Source organism: Nematolebias whitei, chromosome 3 (genome assembly GCF_014905685.2).
Source record: "Nematolebias whitei isolate Nwh7 chromosome 3, NemWhi1, whole genome shotgun sequence".
NCBI lineage: Eukaryota > Metazoa > Chordata > Actinopteri > Cyprinodontiformes > Rivulidae > Nematolebias > Nematolebias whitei.
The window spans coordinates 44,976,171-44,990,471 of record NC_056500.1 but is presented as its reverse complement, the minus strand read 5'-3'; the positions used below and the strand labels follow the sequence as shown (position 1 = coordinate 44,990,471).

Below are 14,301 nucleotides of genomic sequence, written 5' to 3'. Positions count from 1 at the left end.
CTATAGGTGAAAGATCTGGACTGCAGGCTGGCCATTTCAGTACCCGGGTCCTTCTCCTACGTAGCCATGATGTTGTGATTGCTGCAGAATGTGGTCTGGCATTATCGTGTTGAAAAATGCAGGGTCTTCCCTGAAAGAGATGACGTCTAGATGGGAGCATATGTTGTTCTAGAACCTGAACATAGTTCTCTGCATTAATGGTGCCTTTCCAGACATGCAAGCTGCCCATGCCACAAGCGCTCATGCATCTCCATACCATCAGTGATGCAGGCTTCTGAACGGAACATTGATAACAAGTTGGGCCATCCTTGTCCTCTCTGGTCCGGATGACATGGCGTCCCAGAGTTCCATAAAGAACTTCAAATCGTGACTCATCTGACCACAGAACAGTCTTCCATTTCGCCACACTCCATTTTAAATGACCCCTGGCCCAGTGCAAACGTCTGAGCTTGTGGAGCTTGTTTAGAAATGGCTTCCTCTTTGCACTGTAGAGTTTCAGCTGGCAACGGCAGATGGCACGGTGGATCTGAGAGACACTGACACTCTGAGAAGCTCTTTTTATACCCAATCATGTTGTCAATTGACCTAATTAGTGTTAATTGGTCTTCCAGCTGTTTGTTATATGCTTAGTTTCCTTGTTCCAGCCACTTATTGCTACTTGTCCCAACTTTTTTGGGATTTGTTGACACTGTGAAATTTTGAATCAACATATTTTTCCTTTAAAATGTTACATTTACTCAGATTAAACTTTTGATCTGTCATATATGTTATATTACAAATAAAATATTGACACTTGCCATCTCCAAATCATTGTATTCAGTTTTTATTCACAATTTGTTTAGTGTCCCAATTTTTTTGGAATCCGGTTTGTACATCCATCCATCCATCCATCCATCCATCCATCCATCCATCCATCCATCCATCCATACATACATACATACATACATACATACATACATACAGTACATACGTACAAACATACATACGTACAAACATACATACGTACAAACATACATGCATACATACATGCATACATGCATACATGCATGCATGCATGCATGCACAATGACAGCTGGACATGGGCACCAGTGGTCCCCACGACCCGAAAAGGAAGGCGCGGGTGAAAGATGATGGATGGATGGATTTTATGGCATTTTTTGCATTATGAAAATGTTCAATGTTGACACAACACAGCTGTTTTCATTTTAAATTCTGTTGCTTTGTGTATTTGCATCAGAAAGAGGTTGCTCTAATAAGGTCATGGTAATGTTTGAACTTTTTTTGGCTCTTCAAATTGAGATTTTTCACTGAACGCTTCAAATAGAGTTTTAAAGATGTTGCCTAAACATTTTCAGTTCAATTCAGTTTATTTATATAGCGCCAAATCACAACAGAAGTCATCTCAGCGCACCGAACAGAAACATTCACATACATAGAAAAGCCAATTGGTAAAATTTTTCCATTTAAGGAAGGAACATAATTTAAATTGAATTTAAATATTTAAAAACAAAATAGATAAATGATGCATTTAGAATAAAAAATTCTAATTAGCATGTGGCTAACTATTGAAAATGTATCGTTTATATTTTCTAATAAATGATACACCTGTAGTCTGCACAGTTAGATGTGTCACCTTACAGCAAGAAGAAAAAAATAAATTATAAAAAGGAATATCTGGTAAAGGAAGATCCACAAGATTTCTGCTGCCTACTATTCCTTCATTTGGAGCATAGTTAAGCTGAAGTTAATAATTTTTTCTTTATCTTTTGATTAGCCAACACTTTTCTGACATTATGTCTGATAAGCTGATCAGAAGTCCCTTAACGACCACATCAGACTTGTGTTTGCTGTCCTGATAACACTAATGGTCTTTGGTATAATTGATTTAAGTGACAATGTACTCATTCTTTAATCAGATGGAAACACGCTTTTTAAGTACGTGCATATGGGAAATGACACACTTTCTGTCATCAATTTACAAGCCTTAAACTCTAGAAAATTATATGAACAAAGTAAAGTAGCACCATGTTAAATCCAAAATTCCAAAGCATGTATTGATTTAGCTCAAACACTATTCACTTATAAAAGCTTACATCATTGAATACAAAACCTGTATATATTTTGAAGCAGACGGCCATGTGCTGTTATGGGTGCCTAAGATCTTTTTCTGAAAAATAAAAATGTTGAACAGGGCATCTATAAATGTCTATGTAAAGAATTCAGACTCACTTGTAGTTTTGAGGTTATTGCTGTACGTTGTAGCCTGGTGCAACAACTCTTCTTTCTTTTCCTTCTTAATTCCCACTCGGTACACTAAAATGACAAAATGGGAAAAAAAAGGATTTTATATAAATATGCAAATTTAATATAAATAAAAAGCTGAAACAACACAAATGTATCAGTACTCAGACAATTTGAAACAATCTTTATTTTTTTCTCTCTAAAAATGTGTCTGCAATTCTGCTGGGAAAAAATTGAGCATTTAACATTAATTATTATTATTATTATTATTTTTAATTATATAGTTTTGCCATGGAAACAAGTGGCTTGCAGAGTACAAACCATCAGAGGTGGTGCTTTTACATACCAAAGGAGCAAAATAATATTTTCAAGATTTTTACTTTTTATCTTTTTATTACTTTAAAATCATGTTCGCTACAAAACTGAGACATTATCCTGAAGTCCAATGTTCAGCAGGAAGGTTTGAGTTGGTAAAAGTATCATCTACATTTATTATTGCAGAATGTTGTTAGTTTTCATAAGAAACTGAAATTTTTTAAACTTTATAGCTGAGACATCTTGTTGAGCCACAGTAGAAATACATAAATAAATAAATAAAAAACAAAAGACAAAAAAACAGGGCTTTTTGAGTTGGGTTAAGGAAGAGTTCACTGAAAGCCTACTAAAATAAAATATGGTATTGATGCCTTTTGCTTGGTACAGAACATGTATGAGGACAGCAGGACATGCTAGAGTGGTACAGGACTAGGGCTGGGTACCTTTCTAATAAAATCGGTATCGGTACCTTCACTTCGGTGTCGGTTCTTTTTTCGGTACCAATTTTGTAATTACTATTAAATGATGTTACACATTACAATACAAATGGTAAGTTTTATTGTTTAACTTTAGTATTTCTATTCCAAGCAGTTTTCTTACATAAAAATAAACAAATATTTTCCAGTTCAAAAGAACAGTTTCAAACCAGTGACGTCGGTGTCTAATGCTCACTGCTACACACTGAGAACCTTTTCACTGAACAGTTTTTCTTCTGAAACATCGACATGTCTGCTTTCTGTGGACACAAACAAGCCCGCTCCTGGCTGATGGTGTCTCCAGCAGTAGAAAATGTTCACTTTGAGGGTGTGGATGATGATTGTTGCACACACAGATACCTGGTTGTCAGTTTGACAGCACTGACCTATTGTCCCTCACATTCCACCAGCAGGTCACTGGATTCACTGAGGTTAGGGTTGATGCAGACTTCTGCACCTCTGTGTCTCTTCCTGATTCTTCTCTGTGGTTTTCTGGGGTTTAGGGCTCTTATCATAATAATAATACTACTAATAATAATCATTTTATTTAAAAAGCGCCTTTCATGACACCCAAGGACACTTTACAGTAAGAACAAAGATCAACAGGAATAAATTACATAAAGAATATAAAATACATACAGAATAGAAAATGCATAAAGAATAGAAAATACGTACAGCAAAGTTAAGGATAAGTGAGTCTAAAGAGATGTGTTTTCAGAGCAGTCTTGAATATAGAAAGAGAGGTGGTGTTTCTTAAGTCGGGGTAGAGAGTTCCAGAGATGAGGAGCAGAGCAGGTGAAGGCCCTGCTCCCCATGGTGGAGAGGCGGGCAGAGGGTACATGGAGATGTAGTGAAGAGGAGGATCTGAGAGAGCAAGAGGGGATGGAGATGTGTAAGAGGTCAGATAGGTATGCAGGGGCAAGGTTGTGGATAGCTTTGAAAGTGAGAAGAATTTTGAAGACGATGCGTGATTTAACCGGGAGCCATTGGAGCTGCTGCAGGACAGGAGTGATGTGGTTATAGGAGGAGGTTTGAGTGATTACACAGGCAGCTGAGTTCTGGACCAATTGCAGCTTCTGGAGAGATTTGTTGGGGAGGCCATAAAGAAGGGAGTTGCAGTAGTCAATCCAAGAAGTCACAAGACTGTGAACAAGGATGGCTGCGGAGCGGGGTGTGAGAGAAGGGCGGAGATGGTTAATATTTCAGAGATAGAAATAAGCAGACCGAGTGACATTGTTGATGTGTGAAGTGAATGAGAGAGTGGTGTCGAGGATGACACCAAGACTCTTGACCTGAGGCCAGGGGGGTAGCAGAGAGTTGTTAAGGGGGATGAGAAGATTTTCTGATTTTGAAAGAGAGTTTTTGATACCGACAAGAATGATTTGTTTTGTCACTGTTTAGTTGTAGGAAATTGTTAGAAAACCAATGATTTAGCTCATTGAGACAGTTGGTGAGGATGGAGGGTGGATGTGTGGAGTTTGGTTTTGTTGACAAGTAGAGCTGTGTGTAGAGCTGTGTGTCAACAGCATAACAGTGAAAATGGACAACAAATTTATGGAAGATGTGACCTAGAGGAAGGAGGTAAATGATGAAGAGGAGGGGTCCGAGGACAGAGCCTTGGGGACACCCGTGGAGATGGGGGAAGACTGGGAACGAAAGGATTTGAGCTGAATGAATTGAGTGCGGTCAGAGAGATATGATTTGAACCAGTCTAACGGAGTACCTGATATGCCAATGGAGGTTAGTCTGTTGAGGAGGATAGAATGACAGATTGTGTCGAAGGCAGAACTTAGATCCAGTAAAATGAGGATAGACAGAAGAGCAGAGTCAGCAGCAAGAAGAAGGTCATTAGTTATTTTTATTAGAGCTGTTTCGGTGTTATGGTGGGGGCAAAAACCAGATTGAAACTCTTCATAAATGTTATTGTTGGAGAGTGAAGTTGACTAGCAACGGCTTTTTCAAGAACTTTGGAAATAAAGGGCAGATTAAAGATTGGACGAAGATTACTGAAGTCTCCCTAAGTGACATGAGAACACAAAAAATCAACAATAACATGGTTGTGTTATTATTACTCAAAAAACATTATCTAGGCTGACAAATAAAAAATCCTTTAAAGTTTACTTACCTCCACCATGCAGCCTCCACTGTAGAAAAAGGCAGCAAACTTTCAACACCAAAGTTTGTGACTGTCCTGTGGCCCCCACCTCACTTTTCTTTTGTCTGCCTCTATCCTCACATCAGGGTCAGAACCACCTGTGAGGAGAACATTAACATAAACCGTGACCATTAGGTGAACTGTTTAAGCAGCTGATCTGATGGATGAGCACATTGTTACAAGCTAAGCTTCATCTGTTACTGTCAATCTTTAGTTAGCTTCTGAGTTTAGCTAGCTGCATAGATACCCATAAAATAAATTTACACACTAATATCTTAAAGTTAGCGTTACATAGACCCTAGTTTAATTCACCGCAATGCACGTGTTAAGCTTCAGTAACGTTAAGAAACGTAAACTTACCAGCTGAAATCCCAGACACAGCTCCGTCCTTGGAGTTCTTTGATGAAGAGGAGTCCAGTCGTGGAGATAATGATTCAGGCTGTTCATGCTCTCTAATACTCACAGGCTGACTTTAATGCTGAGAAGAGGAGGAGGGGGGAGGCTGCAGTCCTTCCCTCTCCTTGCAGAAAAACACGGAGCTGCAGAAAGTTGCATGTGTTGTCGAAGCCATTCGACAATACACGCGCTGCACACGTGAACCCCGTCTGTGGGCGTAACCAGCACCATAGACATACAAGCTGTAGGGCAGCTCTATACAGCTCTGGGTGTAAACACATAGTCTGTTTGTCATATGTCTACGTTTTACCTGCCGTCGTGCTGAAACCACGTGACACGTTATAGCAATACCGAAACTTGACACCGAAAAAAGAGTGATGTTTCAATCCATACACCGACCGGTGCAGTTCGGTCAGTGCTGGAATTGAACCTCAATTCGGTATACAGCCCTATACAGAACATGTATGAAGACAGCAGGACATGTAAGACTGGTACAGGACATGTATGATGACAGCAGGATGTTTTACATGGTAAATGGACTGCGCTTGAATAGCATTTTTCTATCTTTTTTTCATTCATTCAACCTTTATTTAGACAGGTAAATCCCATTGAGCCTCGAGGACTCATTAACAAGAGAGACCTGAACCTGGACCTGATCTTATCGAGATACTCAAAGCGCTTTACATTACAATCTGTGTCCTCATGTATCCATTCATACAGCACTCTACTAGATCTATACAAAGAATAATCAGAGCTTTATCACATTCATACACCAATAGGAGACACATCAGAGGCAATGAGGGATTCAGTGTCTTGCCTAGGGACACTTGGGCATGTGACTGTTGGTAGAATCGAGCCCCCAATTCTTGCAATGGAGGACAAATGCTCGAAACACTCAGCCACAGCCGCCCGTAGACTAGTACAGTACAAACCAGATTCCAAAAAAGTTGGGACACTAAACAAATTGTGAATAAAAACTGAATGCAATGATGTGGAGATGGCAAATGTCAATATTTTATTCGTAATATAACATAGATGACAGATCAAAAGTTTAATCTGAGTAAATGTAACATTTTAAAGGAAAAATATGTTGATTCAAAATTTCAGTGTCAACAAATCCCCAAAAAGTTGGGACAAGTAGCAAATAAGTGGCTGGAAAAAGGAAATTGAGCATATAACAAACAGCTGGAAGACCAATTAACACTAACTAGGTCAATTGACAACATGATTTGGTATAAACAGAGCTTCTCAGAGTGTCAGTTTCTCTCAGAAGACAAGATGGTAAGAGGATCACCAATTCCACCATTGTTGCGCAGAGAGACAGTGTAGCAATACCAGAATGGTGATACCCAGCGTAAAATAGCAAAGACTTTTAAGTTATCATCATCAACCATGCATAACATCATCAAAAGATTCAGAGAATCTGGAACAATTGCTGTGCTTAAGGGTCAAGGCCGTAAAACTCTACTGGATGCTCGTGATCTCCGGGCCCTTAAACGTCACTGCACCTCAAACAGGAATGCCACTGTCAAGGAAATAACAGAATGGGCTCAGGAATACTTCCAGAAAGCATCGTCAGTGAACACAATCCACCGTGCCATCCGCCGTTGCCAGCTGAAACTCTACAGTGCAAAGATGAAGCCATTTCTAAGCAAACTCCACAAGCTCAGACGTTTGCACTGGGCCAGGGGTCATTTAAAATGGAGTGTGGCAAAATGGAAGACTGTTCAGTGGTCAAATGAGTCATGATTTGAAGTTCTTTATGGAACACTGGGACGCCATGTCATCTGGACCAGAGAGGACAAGGATAGCCCAAGTTGTTATCAACGCTCCATTCAGAAGCCTGCATCACTGATGGTATGGGGTTGCATGAGCACTTGTGGCATGGGCAGCTTGCATGTCTGGAAAGGCACCATTAATGCAGAGAACTATGTTCAGGTTCTAGAACAACATATGCTCCCATCTAGATGTCATCTCTTTCAGGGAAGACCCTGCATTTTTCAACACGATAATGCCAGACCACATTCTGCAGCAATCACAACATCATGGCTATGTAGGAGAAGGATCCGGGTACTGAAATGGCCAGCCTGCAGTCCATATCTTTCACCTATAGAGAACATTTGGCGCATCATAAAGAGGAAGGTGCGACAAAGAAGGCCCAAGACGATTGAACAGTTAGAGGCCTGTATTAGACATGAATGGGAGAGCATTCCTATTTCTAAACTTGAGAAACTGGTTTCCTCTGTCCCCAGACGTCTGTTGAGTGTTGTAAGAAGAAGGGGGGATGCCACACAGTGGTAAAAATGGACTTGTCCCAACTTTTTGGGGATTTGTTGACGCCATGAAATTTGGAAACAACAGATTTTTCCCTTAAAATGATACATTCTCTCAGTTTAAACTTTTGATCTGTGATTTGTGTTCTATTCTGAATAAAATATTAGATGTTGGCACCTCCACATCATTGCATTCAGTTTTTATTCACAATTTGTTTAGTGTTCCAACTTTTTTGGAATCCGGTTTGTACATGTATGAGTGACAAATAGCTTTAAGGTGGAGGTTGCCTGGTGATGGACCGACTAACAGATGAGGTCAGGCAGGAATCCCTGTGTACTATGATATTTGCAGATGACATTGTGATCTGTGGTGAGAACAAGTGGAAGAGAATTTAGAGAGGTTGAGGTATGCACTTGAAAGAAGAGGAATGAATGTCAGCGTAGTAAGACAGAGTACATGTGTGTGAATGAGAGGGAGGAGGTAGAACAGTTAGGCTAAAAGGAGCAGAGGTCACAAAGGTGCAAGACTTCAAGTACTTGGGGTCCACTGTCCAGGAAAATGGGGAGTGTGGTAAAGAGGTGAAGAAGAGAGTCCAGGCAGGATGGAGTGGATGGAAAAAAGTTTCATGAGTGATTTGCGACAAAAGCATTTCAGCACAGGTCAAAGGAAAAGTTTACAAGACAGTGGTGAGACCAGCTATGTTGTCTGGTCTGGAAACAGAGACATTGACCAAAAAGGCAGAAAAAAGAACTAGAAGTGGTGGAAACGAAGATGTTGAGGTTCTCCGTAGGAGTGACAAGGATGGATAAGATTAGGAATGAGATCATCAGAGGTACAGCACAGGTTGAACAACTGGAGATAAAGTTAGAGAGGCCAGAGTGAGATGGTTTGGACATGTCCAGAGGATGGACAGTGGGTATATTGGAGGATGTTAGAAATGCAGCTGCCAGGAAAAAGACAGAGAAAGGCCAAAGAGGAGATATATGGATGCAGTTAGAGAGGACATGGAGGTAGTTGGAGTGAGGACAGAGGATGCAGAGGGACAGAGTGAGATGGAGGAGGATGACTCGCTCTGTGGAGACCCCTGAAGAGGGAAAAGCCAAAAGAAGAAGAAGATGATGATTGACTGGTAGATGACAGTGTGGTTGCAGCCTTTGTTCTTATTTCTACAGTTCTAATAGTTATCATCCCACTGCATATGTACTCAGTGAAGATGGAGGACTGTTCTTAAGAATTACTGCTGTTTTCAAAAGAAATTGAAGCCATGATCTTCAACAGTTAAGCTGAGATTCCGCTCTGGAAAATCAAGAGCGAAAATACGTAAATAAGACATTTAGATGGCAAGATTAGATTAAAACAACCCCACACTGATTAAGAGAGTTGACATAAATACCTTGGGTGGGTTTTTAACAGACCAGTGAATGTGGTTGGATTAGTTTTAGCAGCTGGAACAAGTAAACAGCAGAAGCTATCAGTCAATTAAGGATAATTCTTCCCCAAAACAACTAGTTTAACTTTGCTTTTCAATTAATCTTCTTTGGGTGTCACATAGGGTCATAGTCCTGCAGAGTGAGCAGTGGAGAAGTAAAAGATTAAGAGTGCAAACAGCTCGGCATGTGGACTAAGGCATTTAAATCACCCCAGCTTATTCTGCACAGATGCTCCTGGCCAAGTGGGATTTGGGAGGTTCACAAACATCTGATTTATTTCCATACTTCTCATGAGTTCAAATAAGTCCAGGTTTTAGATTCAGTCATGACTTGTTTGTTTGACTTATAGGAACATTTAAATATAAACACATTTGGGATTTACTGTATACTGTCCCCCATCACAGAACAAAGAGGGGGAATTGGGGAATGCTTTCTGATCGTGCATGTTGTGAGCATGATGACTTGAAAAATAAGTGAGGTACTGACTTTCATTTTGGTGCGAGGAAACATTTACATATAAGAAAGTTTTTTTTTTAACATTGGGTTACCATGTTAAAATCTAAGATGGCTGCCCCCATATTCGTATGTATGTTAACCATCCGAGCAAGCTAACTTGAAAAATAAGCAATGTGCTGACTTCTAATTTTGGTGTGTGGCTGCATCTGGCTGTGACAAAGTTCACTATCAAAAATTAAGTTGCAGGTCAAAATTCAATGTGGCCACCGCCATACAGTATATACTGTATTTGCAAACCAGCCACCCCTTATCTTTTGAGAAAATTATGCTTTTTAGTTTTTATAATGGTTAAATGTATAGTTTCCTCAAAGGATTGGGTGAATAATCTACAGTTGCTTGGTCACCATTGGCATGCCTGGCTCCGCCGTTGTGCCTGTTTGTGGATAAAATTGCTCCTCTACTTGTCAGGATCCGTCACTCTGGTGCTGCCTTAGACAAGCAATAAATACATAAAAACAAACCTTCCACTGTTCTTCACAGTGCAACTGCTACCCACTTGAATATCTTTCACCAAAAACATTACTTAAATTCCCTGTTCGATTCCAATCCAGACAAACACGTTTCAAAAACTACAAACATTCACTATTCAGATCCATCAGAGACTAGGGACATTGGCGTTTTGGGGTTCCACACATCTCTGATCTTCCATGTACATCTTGGTTCTAAGTTAAAGATTAGGTAGAAAAGCACAGGTGTAAAAATAACCGACCAGGCTTTCTCAACAATGGACTTTTTCAAACCATACAATTTTCTTAGTCCCACTATGGAGTAAATACAAGGACCTACCTTGATAGTTTTGCACCTTCAGGGGAATGCTGCATTTGTGCAGAACTGAGATGGTGGTCAGCGTGGCTAAGTTACTTCTGCATGGGACATCAATCATTATTAACAACATCAATGGAGGACTCCATAGTTGGAGCTGAATGTTGTGGATCTTTTTTAATCAAAGTTGTGTTAAGTTGTGTCGCAAACATTTGAAAGGACTTATAGAAGATGAGACTCATACAGCAGATGAGCCTTCTTTGTCTTGCACACAATAGAAAAGGAACTTACATTGATCTTAGCATCTTTTTAAAGAGACCACGAAAAAAACTGACTGGATAAAGTTCTGGATGTAAAATCCTTCATTGTTAGAAACGTGTGGCCAATAATCCAGCGTTTCAGAAGGAGAAGGTGAAGGAAATGAAGATGTTTCTGCCAGATTCTCTGTGTACAGTTGAAGTAATACCTGCAAGTCGAGACAAAGGGGTGGGGAACACACTGCAGCGTTTTGTCTGCGTCTTTCATTAGGCCAAACCTCCATTATCTGAGCACAATTGTAACGTGAAATCTCTGTTTGCTGCAATTGCTTAAATAGTAGCTCAAGTATTGAAATAAGCTCGGATGAATTTCCCTGAAGCTTACACTCATTCATCTGTGCCATGGTAAGACGATTCTTGCGCAAAGTCATCTGTATTCAGTAAACAAAGTGTATTGATGAGTTGACACTGTGGCTTTGCCAGTGAGTGAGCCAACGAAGAGATTATGTCCTCGAGCCAAAACCCAATAGAAGTTTGAATTAGAGGATAGATGTGCAATGCTTATTGTATCAGGGGAGGATAAGCTATGTTCAGCATTTACCTAACAGCTCAATACCTGCGTTATGAAAAGGCTTGAAAATCTCTGACTAGTCCTAGTGGAAAAATGTCTCAGAATAATAAATCCACAAGTTTCCATGAGTCCACAAGGATAAATCCAGGGGTTAGAATTGATGTGTTTTGGTAGCAATGAGACTCAACTCTTGTTTTGATACCATCTTACAGAGTGAAGTAACTTAAGGAGCTTTTCTACGGACTAAAAACTTCCACTGAGTGAGATGGGAAAGGTGTAACTACAGCACCATATGGCAAAGACTGAAGAATCCAGAAATCTGTTAATCCATCAGTCATACGGTGCAGGGATTATACCTTCTGTGACTTTTCTGTTTTTACATCTTGCTTTACATTCACCCATCAGAAGGTTTGTTTGGAGCAGTTGTTATTCAGTTCTGAGAGATGGTGTATGTTGTTTATAACTAGGTTGGAGTAAGCCTGTACTTAGATACACAGGAAGGAAAACAGATGAGGAACAGATGCTGGAGAATCTGATTTTCTTCTTATTTTCTCAAAGAGAAGCATTGATTTAGTAAAGTAACGTCTGAAACTGTTTCTTTTTTTTTTTTTAACCAAACATAAATGTTAGAGTTAGATTAAATCATTTATTAAGCATAAGATTTAAAGAGACTGCTTTTGTTTGTAATCAAACTATATTGATATTGCAGCATTTTGTTATTTTTAATTTAAACACTGTCTATTCTCATATAGAAGTTATACGTGTTCAGATTTATGATGCAGTTTTGACTTTCTGTAAGGTTGCTCCAAACTCCCCTGCAGGCATTAAAGAACATTACCCAGTAAGGATGACTGTTGGTTGGACGACATGATTATTACTTTATGGCTAAAGACTAAATATAAAAATGCATTTTCTTCCCAAAGATAAAATTAATGTTAATTAATCCGTTCATGTATTTCTTTAGTTGTTTGTCAATCATGTCCGTTTTAAAAACATCATCACATTTTGAAACTAATCAGAAGCAGATTTTTGTCTTTTGACAACTGGAACACAAACAGCTCACGCTGCTCTGTAAACTCCAAATACTTTTCATGTTAATTCTATTTTATTGTGTTTAGGCTTATGTAACGCTGTGTGTGTGACGAAATAATCTGATTTATTATGGGACTTCTTTAAGGACAGAAGCAATCTCAATTTTCACACTTTTCCAACAGTTTCCTTATTATGAAATAATTTTTTTGTTTGAAAGGTTAAATTAAAAAAGCAGTTCTAGAGGCCCGCTCCCACAGATACAAATACTAACTCACAATTGCTTTTTGAGTGCAATGAAAAAGTATTTACGATGCATTCAGAATATTAGGTGGCTCCAACTCCTAATATTACTAATATTAAAACATTTTTGAGTTGCACGGGGTGGTAGTTAGCTATTGCATTTGAATCACACCATTAAGGTCTGCAATGATTCCCAGCTCCAGCCTCTCTGTGTAGAATTTACATGTTCACTCCATACATGTAGGTTTTCTCTGGTTTCTTTGGTTTTCTCCCCAAAACACGTTAGGTTCCCTTGGTGTGTATGAACATCGTGTGTCTGTGTGGTACTGTGCTAGAGAGAGATGGGGCAAAAACTGAACAGGTTGCCAGTCTATCTGTCTACCATTGGTGGCAGAAGTATTTGTAATGTGGGGGGACACACTGGTGGATGGTTGTGTGTGGGGGGTGGGGGTGTTGGGGTCCTCCCCCATAAAATTTTGAACAAAATAGATGCATTTCCTGCATTCTGGTATATTTTAACGGGTAGTTAAACATTTATGTTTACCTACATAAGTAAACACTTCATTCAGTAACTATTTAGAGAGCAACAAGAAGTAGTCTGACCAACAGCTCTCCTTGTGTGAGCAGAGCGCACACTGGGAATTCTGTGTTTTGTTCTGTCATTTCTTTAACGGTAATCCTCGTGTTTCATGCACTCCCCAGTGTTCCCCCTCCTTGTTGTTCAGCTCCTGTTGCACCTGTCTCCAGTTCCAAACACCCCAGGTGTTTGTCATCATGTCTCTTTAGTGTCTGTATAAAGTCAGCATCTCTGTGTTCCCCCTTTGTCCGTGCATTGTGCTGTCAAACCTGTCATGCTCTGAGTCTGCTCCTCTCATCATCATCTCTATAATCACAAGTTTTGCTGCCACATCAGCTTTTTGTTTTGTTTGGTAAAATAAACTTAAGTGACTTATTTTCACCTGGGAACCTCATCCCCCACCCCCTCCACCTCCGGTCAACAACTTACAACACTAACGTACTACTAAGCTAGTTCGCAACAGCAGAGTTTGTCCAAGCTGTTTGAGTTTGTCAAGTATGAACTCAATGGCTTTGAATCATTCATTACTGTCTTACATGGAGGAAACGTACATGTTTTTATGAGCACACGCCAGAATGGGCACAGCGTTGCACCCATCAGTGACCTTCTGATGGAAACTAAGACGACAGACATTTAGTTTCTTACAAATGACCTTAGCTCCCTTTTGTTGGCTCAGAGTATTAAACAATGACCATTTCTACTTTTTTTTATTTTTTTTTATTTCATTTTTTAAAATCTATTGTTTCTGGTATGTGTGTATTTGTGGAGTCTGAACTGTTTAGAGACATGTTGTAACCTTTCTAAATATACTTATCAGCAAAACTTTTTCCTAAGTCCCCCAGACAGCTAATTGTCATTCAATTGATTCAAACCACCAGACTGTTAATCCAAGAGATTAAATATTTTTACTACTGAGAAATATGCAACACAGTTATTTCTTTAAAGAAACAGGGCAAACATTAACAGTTATTTTCTTTTAAATATGTATTTTTTCTGTTTTGGCATAGAATTCTATATATATATATATATATATATATATATATATATATATATATATAT

General features: G+C 39.3%; 1 protein-coding gene across 1 annotated transcript in view; it reads left to right on the top strand.

Annotated features, from left to right (window-relative positions):
• The window catches only part of LOC119430816 (LIM domain containing preferred translocation partner in lipoma), a 267,474-nt gene that overhangs the window by 46,565 nt on the left and 206,608 nt on the right, over positions 1-14,301 (top strand). The gene's annotated exons all lie outside the window — the stretch shown is intronic.